We start from the raw sequence: 13,495 nt of genomic DNA, 5'->3' as shown, positions 1-13,495 counted from the left end.
ATCATGGACCAAAATGTGCCGTACTAATGATGAGCATTCAGCACAATTTGAGACTGAAATTAGTTCAACACTAAGTTCTAGATCGGTCGGTCTTAACAGTTTGCCTGCTGTATTGTAGTAACCATTTTCCTTGGGACTGTTCAAGCAAAAAAGGTAACTAACTCCATCTCTTGCGCTTACTGGGAAGTTTTAGTTAAGAGTGTTTAACTGGCATGGATTAATAGGGTTGGATTTTTATTTTTAAGAAAAATTCATAAGCTAACTTCCACTTAATTCATTACCATTTATTTTATTGAAATGTATAATTAACTGAAAAAAGGATTCTTGGGAGTACGTTGTCATAACATTTAAAGAGATTTCCCTTCTTTAAAACGAAATTACTGTTTTATGTTGATCTGCATATTTCTGTATATTTGTCATGATAGTGCTTGCATTCTACTTGGTGTACTGAGCAAATAAACTTTCTGTTTTAAACAAAAACATGTTGAGTTACTGTGGTACACTTTAAATGAACATTTTACTCGCTTGAAATTTCATAGAAGATCTCTGACCTGTAATAAATAGTTGTGTTGAGGTACTTTAAATATGGTGTCCTTTGTATAGGACTTATTTTCAGAAAAAAAAAATTTGATAATATCTGTTAACTTTTAGGCCATAAAAGATTATTATTTGTAAACATCATCTCCTTAGGTAATTTGTATTATGCACACTTTTTAAAGTCTTTATTGAATTTGTTACAATATTGTTTCTGTTTTATGTTTTGGTTTTTTGGCCGCAAGCTATGTAGGATTTTAGCTCCCGGGTGAACCTGCAGCCCCTGCATTGGAAGGCAAAGTCTTAACCACTGGACCACCAGGGAAGTCCCCCTGTAACTCACATTTTAAACTGGATTATATGCTAAACCTGTAGGATAACATATGGGTGGGTAGATTCTTAAAAACCAAAATATGTTTTTTATCTTTATTCTAATTTCTAGATTAAAAGGTAATCTCCAGATAAATTTTAGTACAACTGGTAGGACTATTTAAGTGTATAGTATAAACCCCAAGTAGTAGAAAGGAAAATACAGAGTCATTATGTGGTGTGAGGGAAGAAGAAAGGGGGGAAAAAAAACCCTGAATTTTTTCATCTTTATATAATAAAATGACATGGTAAAAAATAGGTATAACATCTCAAAATTATAGTCAATCTAAATGAACTACATTTTCTAGTTGAAAGACAAAGGGTCAAGTTTGATTTTTTTAGAAAATCCAGCTATATAACTGATTACAAGACACATATCAATAGCAAATGATTTGGATAGGTTGAAATTAAAGATAGATTAGACCAAGAAAAGATGCTAAACAAGGGAAATCTGGAGTAGCTATATAAATATTAAAACAGACTTGGAGACAATTTTCAGAGTATAAGATCCATACAAATGGAGTTAACACAAAATTTGAACTTTTATGCACATACCAAAATAGCTTCAAATATGTTAAAAAGCCTTAGAAATGCAGAGAAAGACTGACAAGTTTGCATTACAGTGGCAGATTTCAGCTCACTTCTCTTATACAATAAAACACAAATTGTGGATGATTCAAAAACATTTGAATAAAATTGATATAATAAACATATATACATCTCTGTATCCCAAATAGAGAATACACAGTCTTTGTCACATTTATATGGGACATTTATAAAAATTTGCAATTACTAGGCTATAAGGCAAGTAAGTCTCAGAAACTTTGAAAGAACTGATATGTAACACCAAATTCTCTGACTACAGTGCAGTTAATTTAGAGGTTAATAGTGAAACTTTAAAAATACCTCAAGGGTCAAAGATGAAGTAAAGGAAATTTAAAATTCCATAAAATAGAATTTAGAAAAACTGGTTATGAAAATACATACAAAATCATGTAAATAAAATACCTTTTTTTTTTTTTTTTTTTGGCCACACCTTGCAGCATGTGGGGTCCCATAGTGCCCCGACCAGGGACTGAACCCCACACCCCTACATTGGAAGCATGGAGTCTTAAACACTGGACCACCAGGAAAATCCACGTGAAATATTTACAACAGCCAAAATCATTTTGAGAAACAAGAACAAAGAGTACATTTTCTTCCCTTTGTCATAATTTAACTTAAAATGCAGTTTTCAAGACAGGGTAGTTTAGGAGGAGTAAGGATGAACATGTAGATCAATGAACAGAATTGAGAGTCCAGAAATAAATCCTTACAGTCATCAAAAGTAGTGAGGCAATTCATTAAGGGAAGAACTGATCAACAAATGGTGTTGGCAAAGTGATATCCACATGCAAAAGGGTGAAATGAGTTGCTTACCTCCCATCATACACAAAAATTCAGTAACAATGGATCAAACAAACTTTAAGAAGAAAACACAGAACTCCTTTGAGAATGGGTTAGGTCAAGATTTTGTCAATAATACCAGAAGAATGGTACATAAAATTTTAAGTTGATAAACTGGACCTCATTAGAATTCAAAAATTTCGCGCTTCAAAGGACAGAATTAAAAGAGACTAGAAGATTGCATCACATATTTAATAAGGGACTTGTATCCAGATTTAAATAAAAACTCACCACTCAGTAAGACAACCCAATTAGAACATGGGCAGAGGATGTGAATAGACATTTCACTAAAGAAGATACACAAATAGCTAATAAGTACGTGAAAAGATCAACATTATTAGTCATTAGGGAAATGCAAACAAAATGAAAATTGAGATATCACTTCACACTCAAAAAGTATAATGACTTTCTTATTTATTCACAAATAACAAATACTGGTGAGAATGTGGAGAAATTGGAGCCCTCATACATTGCTATCAATTAATTTTAAAAGGTGCAGCCACTTTGGAAAACTTGACAACTTCATGAACATAAATTAACTATGCCCCAGCAATTACATTCGTTCATATCTTCCCAAAAGAAAATACATGTTCCCACCAAAACATGCATGCAAATGTTCATTAATTATAGCCCCAAACTGGAAACATTCTAAGTATCCGTTACCTGCTCAGGGGATAGACAAAAATGTTATAGGGTGGTAAACCACCACTAATAAAAAAGAAGTAAACTGAAACATACAACATGGATGAACTTCAAAATAGGCTAATGAAAAAGCCAGACATGAGACACTACACATATTTCTAGGAGATGCCTAAAAAAGGCAAATTTATGAAGACAGAAGTAGATCAGTGGTTGCCTAGTGAGTGGGAATGGGAATTAACCATAAATGGCCACAAAGGTACCTGTTAGAATGAAGAAAATGTTCTAAAACTGGCGTATGGTCATAATTGCTCCTTTTGGTAAATTTACCAAAAATCTTTACCCTTGAAATGGGAAAATTCCATATGTAAAATATACCTCAATGAAGCTGTTCATAGAAATAAAACTTGTGCAATGCAACCAAACCAGGCTTTACAGGAAAATTTATAACTAAATGCATGTAATAGAAGAACAGCTAAAAATTAATTGAGCTGTGTTTACTATCTCATAAAAGAAGATTAAGAGCAAATATTTAAAAAAATTTTAATTAAGAGCAAATATCAAAAGACTCAAAATATCAACAGAATGAAAGTCAATACTTCAAAAGATAAATAAAATGAAGGAAAGCATTCAGGGAGCAGAGAAAAAAAGCATGAATTTGCAAAAAGAAATGATTGAAACATTTAGACGGTTAGTATGAATAATACTTGACAATAACTTGGTTGGATGGCATCACTGACTCAATGACATGAATTTGAGGAAGCCTGAAGATAGTGATGGACAGAGAAGCCGCAGTTCAGTCAGTTCAGTTGCTCAGTCGTGTCCGACTCTTTGCGACCCCATGAATCGCAGCACGCCAGGCCTCCCTGTCCATCATCAACTCCCGAGGCTTACTCAAACTCATGTCCATCGAGTTGGTGATGCCATCCAGCCATCTCATCCTCTGTCGTCCCCTTCTCCTCCTGCCCCTAATCCCTCCCAGCATCAGGGTCTTTTCCAATGAGTCAACTCTTCACATGAGGTGGCCAAAGTATTGGAGTTTCAGCTTCAGCATCACTCCTTCCAATGAACACCCAGGACTGATCTCCTTTGGGATGGACTGGTTGGATCTCCTTGCAGTCCAAGGGACTCTCAAAAGTCTTCTCCAACACCACAGTTCAAAAACATCAATTCCTCGGCGCTCAGCTTTCTTCACAGTCCAACTCTCACATCCATACATGACCACTGGAAAAACCATAGCCTTGACTAGACAGACATTTGTTGGCAGAGTAATGTCTCTGCTTTTTAATATGCTATTTAGGTTGGTAGTAACTTTGCTTCAAAGGAGTAAGCATCTTTTAATTTCATGGCTGCAATCACCATCTGAGTGATTTTGGAGCACAAAAAAATAAAGTCTGACACTGTTTCCACTGTTTCCCCATCTATTTGCCATGAAGTGATGGGACCAGATGCCATGATCTTAGTTTTCTGATTGTTGAGCTTTAAGCCAACTTTTTCACTCTCCTCTTTCACTTTCATCAAGAGGCTTTTTAGTTCCTCTTCATTTTCTGCCATAAGGGTCTGAGGAGGCCTTACAAATAGCTGTGAAAAGAAGAGAAGCGAAAAGCAAAGGAGAAAAGGAAAGATATTCCCATCTGAATGCAGAGTTCCAAAGAATAGCAAGGAGAGATAAGAAAGCCTTCCTCAGCGATCAATGCAAAGAAATAGAGGAAAACAAAAGAATGGGAAAGACTAGAGATCTCTTCAAGAAAATTAGAAATACCCAGGGAACATTTCATGCAAAGATGGGCTCGATAAAGGACAGAAATGGTATGGACCTAACAGAAGCAGAAGATATTAAGAAGAGGTGGAAAGAATACACAGAACTGTACAAAAAAGATCTTCACAACCCAGATAATCACGATGGTGTGATCACTCACCTAGAGCCAGACATCCTGGAATGTGAAGTCAGGTGGGCCTTAGAAAGCATCACTACAAACAAAGCTAGTGGAGGTGATGGAATTCCAGCTGAGCTATTTCAAGTCCTGAAAGATGATACTGTGAAAGTGCTGCACTCAGTATGCCAGCAAATTTGGAAAACTCAGCAGTGGCCACAGGACTGGAAAAGGTCAGTTTTCATTCCAATCCCAAAGAAAGGCAATGCCAAAGAATGCTCAAACTACCACACAATTGCACTCATCTCACACGCTAGTAAAGTAATGCTCAAAATTCTCCAAGCCAGGCTTCAGCAATACGTGAACCATGAACTTCCAGATGTTCAAGCTGGTTTTAGAAAAGGCAGAGGAACCAGAGATCAAATTGCCAACATCCGCTGGGTCATCGAAAAAGCAAGAGAGTTCCAGAAAAACATCTATTTCTGCTTTATTGACTATGCCAAATCCTTTGACTGTGTGGATCACAATAAACTGTGGAAAATTTTGAAAGAGATGGGAATACCAGACCACCTGACCCACCTCTTGAGAAACCTATATGCTAGTCAGGAAGCAACAGTTAGAACATGGACATGGACCAACAGACTGGTTCCAAATAGGAAAAGGAGTACATGAAGGCTGTATATTGTCACCCTGCTTATTTAACTTGTATGCAGAGTACATCATGAGAAATGCTAGGCTGGAAGAAGCACAAGCTGGAATCAAGATTGCCAGGAGAAATATCAATAACCTCAGAGAAGCCTAGCATGCTGCAAATCATGGGGTCACAAAGAGTCGGACATGACTGAGCGACTGAACAACAATGATAAATTTGAAAACAGAAGTAATGAGCAAATGACTAGGATATTTTGACCTTATTAAACTGACCCAAGAATAGAGTCTACACAGACACAAAGAACAGACCTGTGGCTGCCAAGGGGGATGGGGGTGGGTGGGGGAAAGGTGGACTGGAAGCTTGAGACTAGCAGATGCAAACTATTATATACAGAATGGATAAACCGGTCCTATTGCATATTCAATATCCTGTAATAAGCCATAATGGAAAAGAAAAAATGCAACCTACCGTTACTGTTAAAGAAATTGAATCACCCATTTAAATCTTACAAAGAATACACAAGGTACCAAAGTTCTTAGTAGCATTATTCACAATAGCCAAAAAGTGGAAATAACCCAAATGTCCATCAGCTGACAAAAAAAATAAAGAAAATATGGTGTATACATACAATGGAATATTATTCAACCATAAAAAGGACAGATTCTGATACATACTACAACACAGATGACCCTAAAAGACATGCTAAGTGCAACAAAGTGAAGTCTCTCAGTCGTGTCCGACTCTTTGCGACCCCATGGACTGTAGCCTACCAGGAACCTCAGTCCATGGAATTTTCCAGGCAAGAATACTGGAGTGGGTTGCCATTTCCTTCTCCAGGGGATCTTCCCAACCCAGGGATCGAACCCGGGTCTCCCGCATTGTAGGCAGGCGCTTTACCCAGGCACAAAAAAGCAAATATTGTTTTCATTCCACTTATATGAGGTACCTGGAATTGTCAAATTCATAGATACAGAAAGTAAAATAGAGATTCCCAGGGACTGGGGAAGAAGGGAATGGGGAGTTACTTTTTAATGCCTGGTGTGTTTGGAATGATGAAAATATCCTGGAAGTAGATGGTGGCACATCATGGTGAATGTACTCAATGCCACTGAATTGTACACTTTAAAATGGCTAAAATGGTAAATTCTGTTATGTATATTTTACAACAATAAAAAAATTTTTTTTAGAATCAGCTTTTACAGTCATACATGCAGAAGAAAAACACCTGCTAGGATTTTGACCAGGACTGCATTATCTATCACTGGGGGAGAATAGATGCTTTCACATAGAGTATTCCAGTCCATGGAGATGGCACATACCCCTTTCAAGTCTGAGTTTCTCTCAGCATCATACTATACTATTTGGTGTACAAATCTTGCCATCTAACATTGTTTTTTTGTGTATCTTTTTGTCCCTCAACAACCTCAACACTTGGAATCCTACACATGTGGGAACCAGGAGAAACTTTAAAAATCATCTAGCTATCTCCTTCCTCCCACCTTTTCCAGACTGGTTGATTGTGGTCCAATTTTCATGTATTTGCCAACAGTTTCAATCTTCTCTCTCCAGCCACAATTTGTCCTCTGAACTCCAGACTGCTTCTGCAGCCCCTCAGCCAGGATGCCCCACGGACCCTGAGTCTGAGCACGTCCAGGACGCGGTTCAGCACCTCCCTGACCTCATCCTCCTCCAGGCTCCCCTGACCCGGTGAAGCACATCACCCTGCTGCCAGGAACACAGTTTGGAGAGGCCCCTTGCCACTTCCTACAGCCTCCCATCACCACCTCAAACATCAAGGCTGGTAGTTTCCACCGCCTCATTCACAAATTCAAATCTTTCCAAGTCCCCTCTGCCTCCTTAGTTTAACTGTCTCATAACTCTCAATGGACCCCTTGCAAAAGTCTCCTTATTAAACCCCCAAGTCTGTTCTTTCCTTGTTCCAATCTGCAGCCAGAATGACCTTTAAAAAAATGCTACTTTCTGATTTATAGTATCTCCTTTCCTGACAGCCTTCCAGCAGTTCTCCAACTTTGAAGAAAAAAAAAATTACTGTTATTATAGTTAACACAGAAAATTTATTATGTCCCAGGACCTGTTCTATGGACTTTATACATAGTAACTCAGTTAACCCTCATAACTCTAAATATTCCCATTATACAGATAAGAAAACTGAGGCTCAGAGAACCACCTCCAAGGTTTTTGCATCAGCTCTTGCCCCATCCTGTTCTGTTTCTTGTAGGCAGCATACAGTTGGGCGCTAATTTTTTTAATCCAATTTAACACTCTGTCTTTAACTGGGAATATTGAGAGTATTTGCATTTAATTGTGATTATCAGTACAGTTAGGTTTACATCTGTCATCTTGCTATTTGTTTTCTATTTGTCTCATACATTATTTTTTTCTTAATTCTTCTGGATTAATGGAATATTTTTTATTCCATTTATCATTTTAGTGGCTTATTAGCTTATAATTTTGTTACTCTAACTGGCAGTTTTAGGATTTGTGGTATGCTTTTAACTAAAACAATGTCTTCAAATAGTATTACACCATGCCACATACAGAATTAGAACCTTATAATATTTCTGTTTATCCCCACCCAAACTTTGTACTATTGTCATACATGTTGCTTTTGCACATATTAAAAATCATATATGATATTACTTTTGTTTAGACAAAATTATTTAAAGAGATAGAAATAATAATGTTTAAGACTTTTATATATGTATTTGCTTGTTTAAATGTAGACTATTTCCGGGACTCCTCATATCTTTGTTTAGGTTCATATTTCCCTTTGGTATAATTATTCTTCTACCCTAAAGACTTACTTGTAGTGCAAGTCTTCTGGTGAGCAATTCCTTCAGCTTCTGTATGTCTTAAAAAAGAGCCCATGATTCTTTTATTTTGTGTGTGTGTGTGTGTGGCCCTGCCTTACGGCTTGTGGGATCTTAGTTCCCTAACCAGGGATCGAACGTGGGCCCTCGGCAGTGAAACCACCGAGCCCTAACCACCAGTGAATTCCCTCATGATTCATTTTTTGAAAGATATTTTCACCAGGTATAGACTTCTATTACTCATAGTCTCAGGGCCCATAGGCCTCAAATTCCATTAATGGTGGGTAGGCTGTTGTCCCTTTGTGCTCAGGGTAGGGGCTGGGTGTTAGGTTTTCTGGGGTCCCTGTGCCCCCCTTAGCTTGCCACTGACCCCGCATACATGCATCAGAGAGTCTTCCTCTAGGCTCTGACGCCTTCCCCGGTTGGCCACAGCTGTTGCTTGTGACTCTGGTGCTGACCAGGTGAGATGTGTTTTGTCCCAATTCAGCCTCAAATCTCAGGCAGGCCCTTTGCACTCTGGCTTCAGGGGTGAGGTTTTCCTGGCATTCCTATTCCTTCCACCTGTGGCCTCCAAATGCTGCCTTGTAACTGCGGTGGTCTGGGGTGGTTGTTTTCCACACACACCCCCCAGGAGAGCAATCACCGGGTATCTGTTCCTTCCTCACCACCAGGAGCAGAGACTTATGGCTTCTAACCGCCCCCTCAGGCAACAAGTCTTTGCCTGCGTTCTAGGAGAGGTGAATGGATTTTGCTTCTGCTGCTTCTCCAGAAAGTACCATCCCCAGAATGTCATGACTTGGGCTCTGCAGAGGAGAGGGAGTCCGGGAAGCCAGTGGGACTTTGAGTTTGTTCCTCCATAGCCACCAGTCACCTCCTCAGTCCTCCACAGTCACCAATCACCTTCACAGCCACCAATCATCTCCTCAGTCTTCCACAGGAACCAATCACCTCCTCAGTCCTCCACAGCCACCAAACACCTCCTCAATCCTCCACAGGAACCAATCACCTCCTCAATCCTCCACAGCCACCAATCACCTCCTCAGTCTCCACAGGAACCAATCACCTCCTCAGTCCTCCACAGCCACCAAACACCTCCTCAATCCTCCACAGCCACCAATCACCTCCTCAGTCCTCCACAGCCACCAATCACCTCCTCAGTCCTCCACAGCCACCAATCACCTCCTCAGTCTCCACAGGAACCAATCACCTTCACAGCCACCAATCATCACCTTCACAGCCACCAATCACCTCCGCGTTTGTGGAGGTCAGCACCGCACTCTCTCCTCTTCAGGGACGCCTGGTAAAGGTGGAGGGCGACGAGCTCTGAGGTAAGTGAGACCTCCCTTTGTGTCTGAGGACCAGCTTCGAGGCACATGATCTGTGCATCACAGACAGCCCACACTTTGAAGGTCCTTGCAGCTGCGCTCAGGCTCTGCCATCACCATCTTGAGTTCTTTATTTTTGAGCAAAAGTTCTCGTACTTTCCCTTTGCACTAAGACCCACAGGTGAAGTAGCCAGTCCTGTTCCAAAGTGATGTGGTAGCCTATGCTTGGCCTTTACAGATGCTAGAATCTTCGCTGAGTTTTTCTTATCGACTTCTAGAGCTGCTGCCTTTTGTCCTATCCATGTGGAATGGACAACAGTCTGTCCTGTCTCTCCTCCCAGTGGATTATCTTTAGAGTTCAGTTTCTGTGGTTGCCTTGCAGCCTCTGAGGGCTCAAAAACGTTGCCATTGTGTCTTTCATCAAGCTGTTTGTTAGGGTAGGAGAAACAATTTTTGTAGGTTTCTAAGGGAGTTTTTTTCACATCCTAAGTGGAAGTCCAGAACTGCTGTATGGTTCAAAACTTGCCCTTTTCAGGATCTCAAAATTTCAGCCAACAGAACAATTATCTGAGGCTAGTCTTCCCTCTCCCACCCTGGCTCCCCACCCCTCGCCCCTACCCTAAAAGGGAATATCACATTTCTTTTAAAATTTCCTACAGAAAAAAGATGGTTTTATGTTTTTTATTTTCTCTTCTGCCCTCAACAAAATATGTGTTAGCGTCACTGTCAGTAGTAGAACAACCCGAAGTGACAATTAGAGTATTTTGATAATAGCCAGCTATGGTATCATTAAACCCAGTTACTCAACGGATCTCCCCCATTAGCTCATAACAAAGAGGAAGAAAGTTACAAAGTGAAGTATGAACAGAGAGGAGGAGTAATAAAATTAGGGGAATTCTCTAAATAACGATATGTGGCTTGTGTGCTAGAGATAAATAGGTTATATAGTACACATATTGACTGCACACTTTTTAAATACTCGTGCCAGCTACAAATTGGCATGTGCCATCTACCTCCACAAGGATTAAATCATGAGCTGCTGCAGCTGCTGATTTTCAACACCCCCTGAAAAGAGCTGAGGGTGAAAACAGGTATGACCCACTCTGTGTTCTGGGCAAAACTGGCAGAACAGGTCTTCAAATAGATATCTTCAGAGGATTTTATGAGCCCAATTCTTGCATCTCCTCATAATTAGAAAAATGCTGACATCATTAATGGTGACACCTGCTCCCCATGACTAGCAGCAAGCTTCTGACAAAATGTGAGCTTGACTGCACTGAGCCCTTCCCTGAAATCATATATGACACTGACCTTCCCCCTGCCTCTTGGTAGCAATTTCTCAGCACAATTTGAAATGCTGTCTCCTGGGCTTTAGTCCTCATTTTGCTCCCAAATAAAAACATAACCCACAACTCTCTTGTGCTTTTTTTTCAGTTGATACTCAGACTCTTCGTTAGTATACTAAAGATGAATGTCTTCTAAATTTTTCAGTATTGCTCCTTCACTGAAGGATATTATTAAAAACAATAATACATAGGCTAAGTTGAAATAGGATTCAAGTTAGTTTTCCCTCAGGCTATTCTTTTCTAAAAACTCTAAAGCATTTTAAGTCACACTTCTCTTATAAATCACTTGACAAGTTACAAGTTTGTTTCTTTTTTTGTCTTAAGCTGGTGATATCTTTAAACATTCTATCATGGAAAATTAAACAAAAGTAGAAATAAGAGTATAAGGTGCTTCAATGTATCTTTTACTTAAATTTAATATTTATTCATCTATATCCCTACCTACTGTCCCATTCTATTTGAAGCAGATTTTGACCATAATTCCTATCATATTATAGTATGTATCTTTAAAGGCTTTCTTTTTTCCCTCACCTAACCACGATACCATCTTCACATCTAGAAAAAAATAAGTCCTTAATCATATGTTTCTAATTTTTCTAACTCATTGCAAGAAGACTACAGTATAAGAGAATGGTATTATTAACCAAAAATCTGAAGATTTAAGGCATCTGCGGTTTCCCTAAATTAAGAAGAATTAGCTTTTATCACCAAGGAAACAATTAACCATCTATTTTTAGCAGTTTAGCTGTACATGCAACTCACAGTGTTTTTTCTTTGTGTTAAAGACAAATGTATTGCCAGGCAAGGAAATGGCCTTAACGTTTTTATGTTAGAAATCAGGGATTAGAGGGTTGGAGGAATATTTATCCCACAAATTTTAGGACCTATTTGTTAATGTCTGGAATTTTAGCTTTTTTAAAAAAAACACACAGATCTTTTTTAAATGGTAATAATTCTTTTCTGCAGCCAGTATCTTTGGGAAATGGATGTGGATGGACAATTGAAATTGTGATTAGAACAGGTAAATATGGAAATGTTTGGATTTTTTTTCTTTTGCAGTTCTCTTTGCATTTGAATCTATTTCAAAGAATAATGGAAGCTCCCCGAGTCTTTGAAAGGGATCCCGATTAAGAGATATCAACAGCTAGAGGAACCAAAGAATCTGGAAAAGTTAAAAGTCATTCCTAAGGACAAAGGTCTTTATATTGCTGGGGACAATGCCCTGAATATTGCTTGTACTAGTTATTTATTGCCACATAACAAATTTCCGCAAAACAGTATAGCTTAAAACTGTGTATTCTCTCTCCCACCATTTCCGTGGGTCTGGAATCCTGGAGCACCTTAGCTGAGTGGTTCTGGCTGAGGATCTCTGATTAGGCTGCAGTCAAGGTGTCAGCCAGGCCTGCAGTCTCTGGATAAAACTGAAGCTGGAGGATTCTCCCTAAGCTCACTTACAGAGCTGTTGGCAAGAAGCTCCCATTGCCTGACCCATGGTCATCTCCACCAGGCTGCAAACAGTATGATTCCATCAGAGTAACTGATGAGACAAAGCCAGTGAGAGAAGCAGCTGTCCTTTGTCATCTAAGGTAAGAAGGGACACAGCATTACTTCTCTTTCATCCTATTGGGCCTGTGATCCACCCTGGTACATTGTGGGTGGAAACAGTACAGAAGTGTGAATACCAGGACAGAGAGACCACTGGGGCCACCTGGGAGGCTGGCTCCCACAGCCTGCCCCCTCCCAGGGAATATAAAAGTCTCCACCCATTCCAGCATCAGCTACAGAATCTTATCTAAATCAGGTCCAGGTGCAGATGGAGCTATGAGGATGTATACAGCCCTTAAGCCCCGTTCTGTAGGCCTGTGAATTAGCAATGTTATTCCCCCTCCCCGTGCCCAGTACACATACTTATTAGACAGGATGATTCCTGCTCAGAAAGACAGAAATGAATGGCACACAGAAGTTACTGGTCTGTGAGCAGTTCTGAAATCCAGCTGGGCACGTGTTAGAAATTCCCTGACTAGAACTCAATCTTCCTGCCAGGAAATGACTTTCAAATGGCTCTTGACTTGGGCCCTCAGAGACTTTGGCCTCATCTGAGTCATCCTTTTACATGAAAGGTTTACGGGGGAGCCATTTTCTCAGCTTGCTTCCCATCAGTAGAATCTTCGGGGCCCAAAGGCCTCCCTGTATCTTCACTTCTCTGTCTCTTTCGGTCCAAGTTGACCAGGTTCCTGCTGATATATTTTTAAAACTTTGAATCTTCTTTGAGTCTTATTCTGAGGCATCATTTTTTATGTTTTTTCAGATCTTAATAAATGACTTAATAAATGACTCCTGTGGTGCAGGAGACCTGGGTTCGATTCATGGGTCCGGAAGATCCCCTGGAGAAGGGAATAGCAACCCATTCAGTATTCTTGCCTGGGAAATCACATGGACAGAAGAGCCTGGTGGGCTACAGTCGATAGGGTCACAAAGA

Source organism: Dama dama, chromosome 32 (genome assembly GCF_033118175.1).
Source record: "Dama dama isolate Ldn47 chromosome 32, ASM3311817v1, whole genome shotgun sequence".
NCBI lineage: Eukaryota > Metazoa > Chordata > Mammalia > Artiodactyla > Cervidae > Dama > Dama dama.
The sequence above is the reverse complement of the archived record's forward strand: the minus strand, read 5'-3'. Positions refer to the sequence as shown.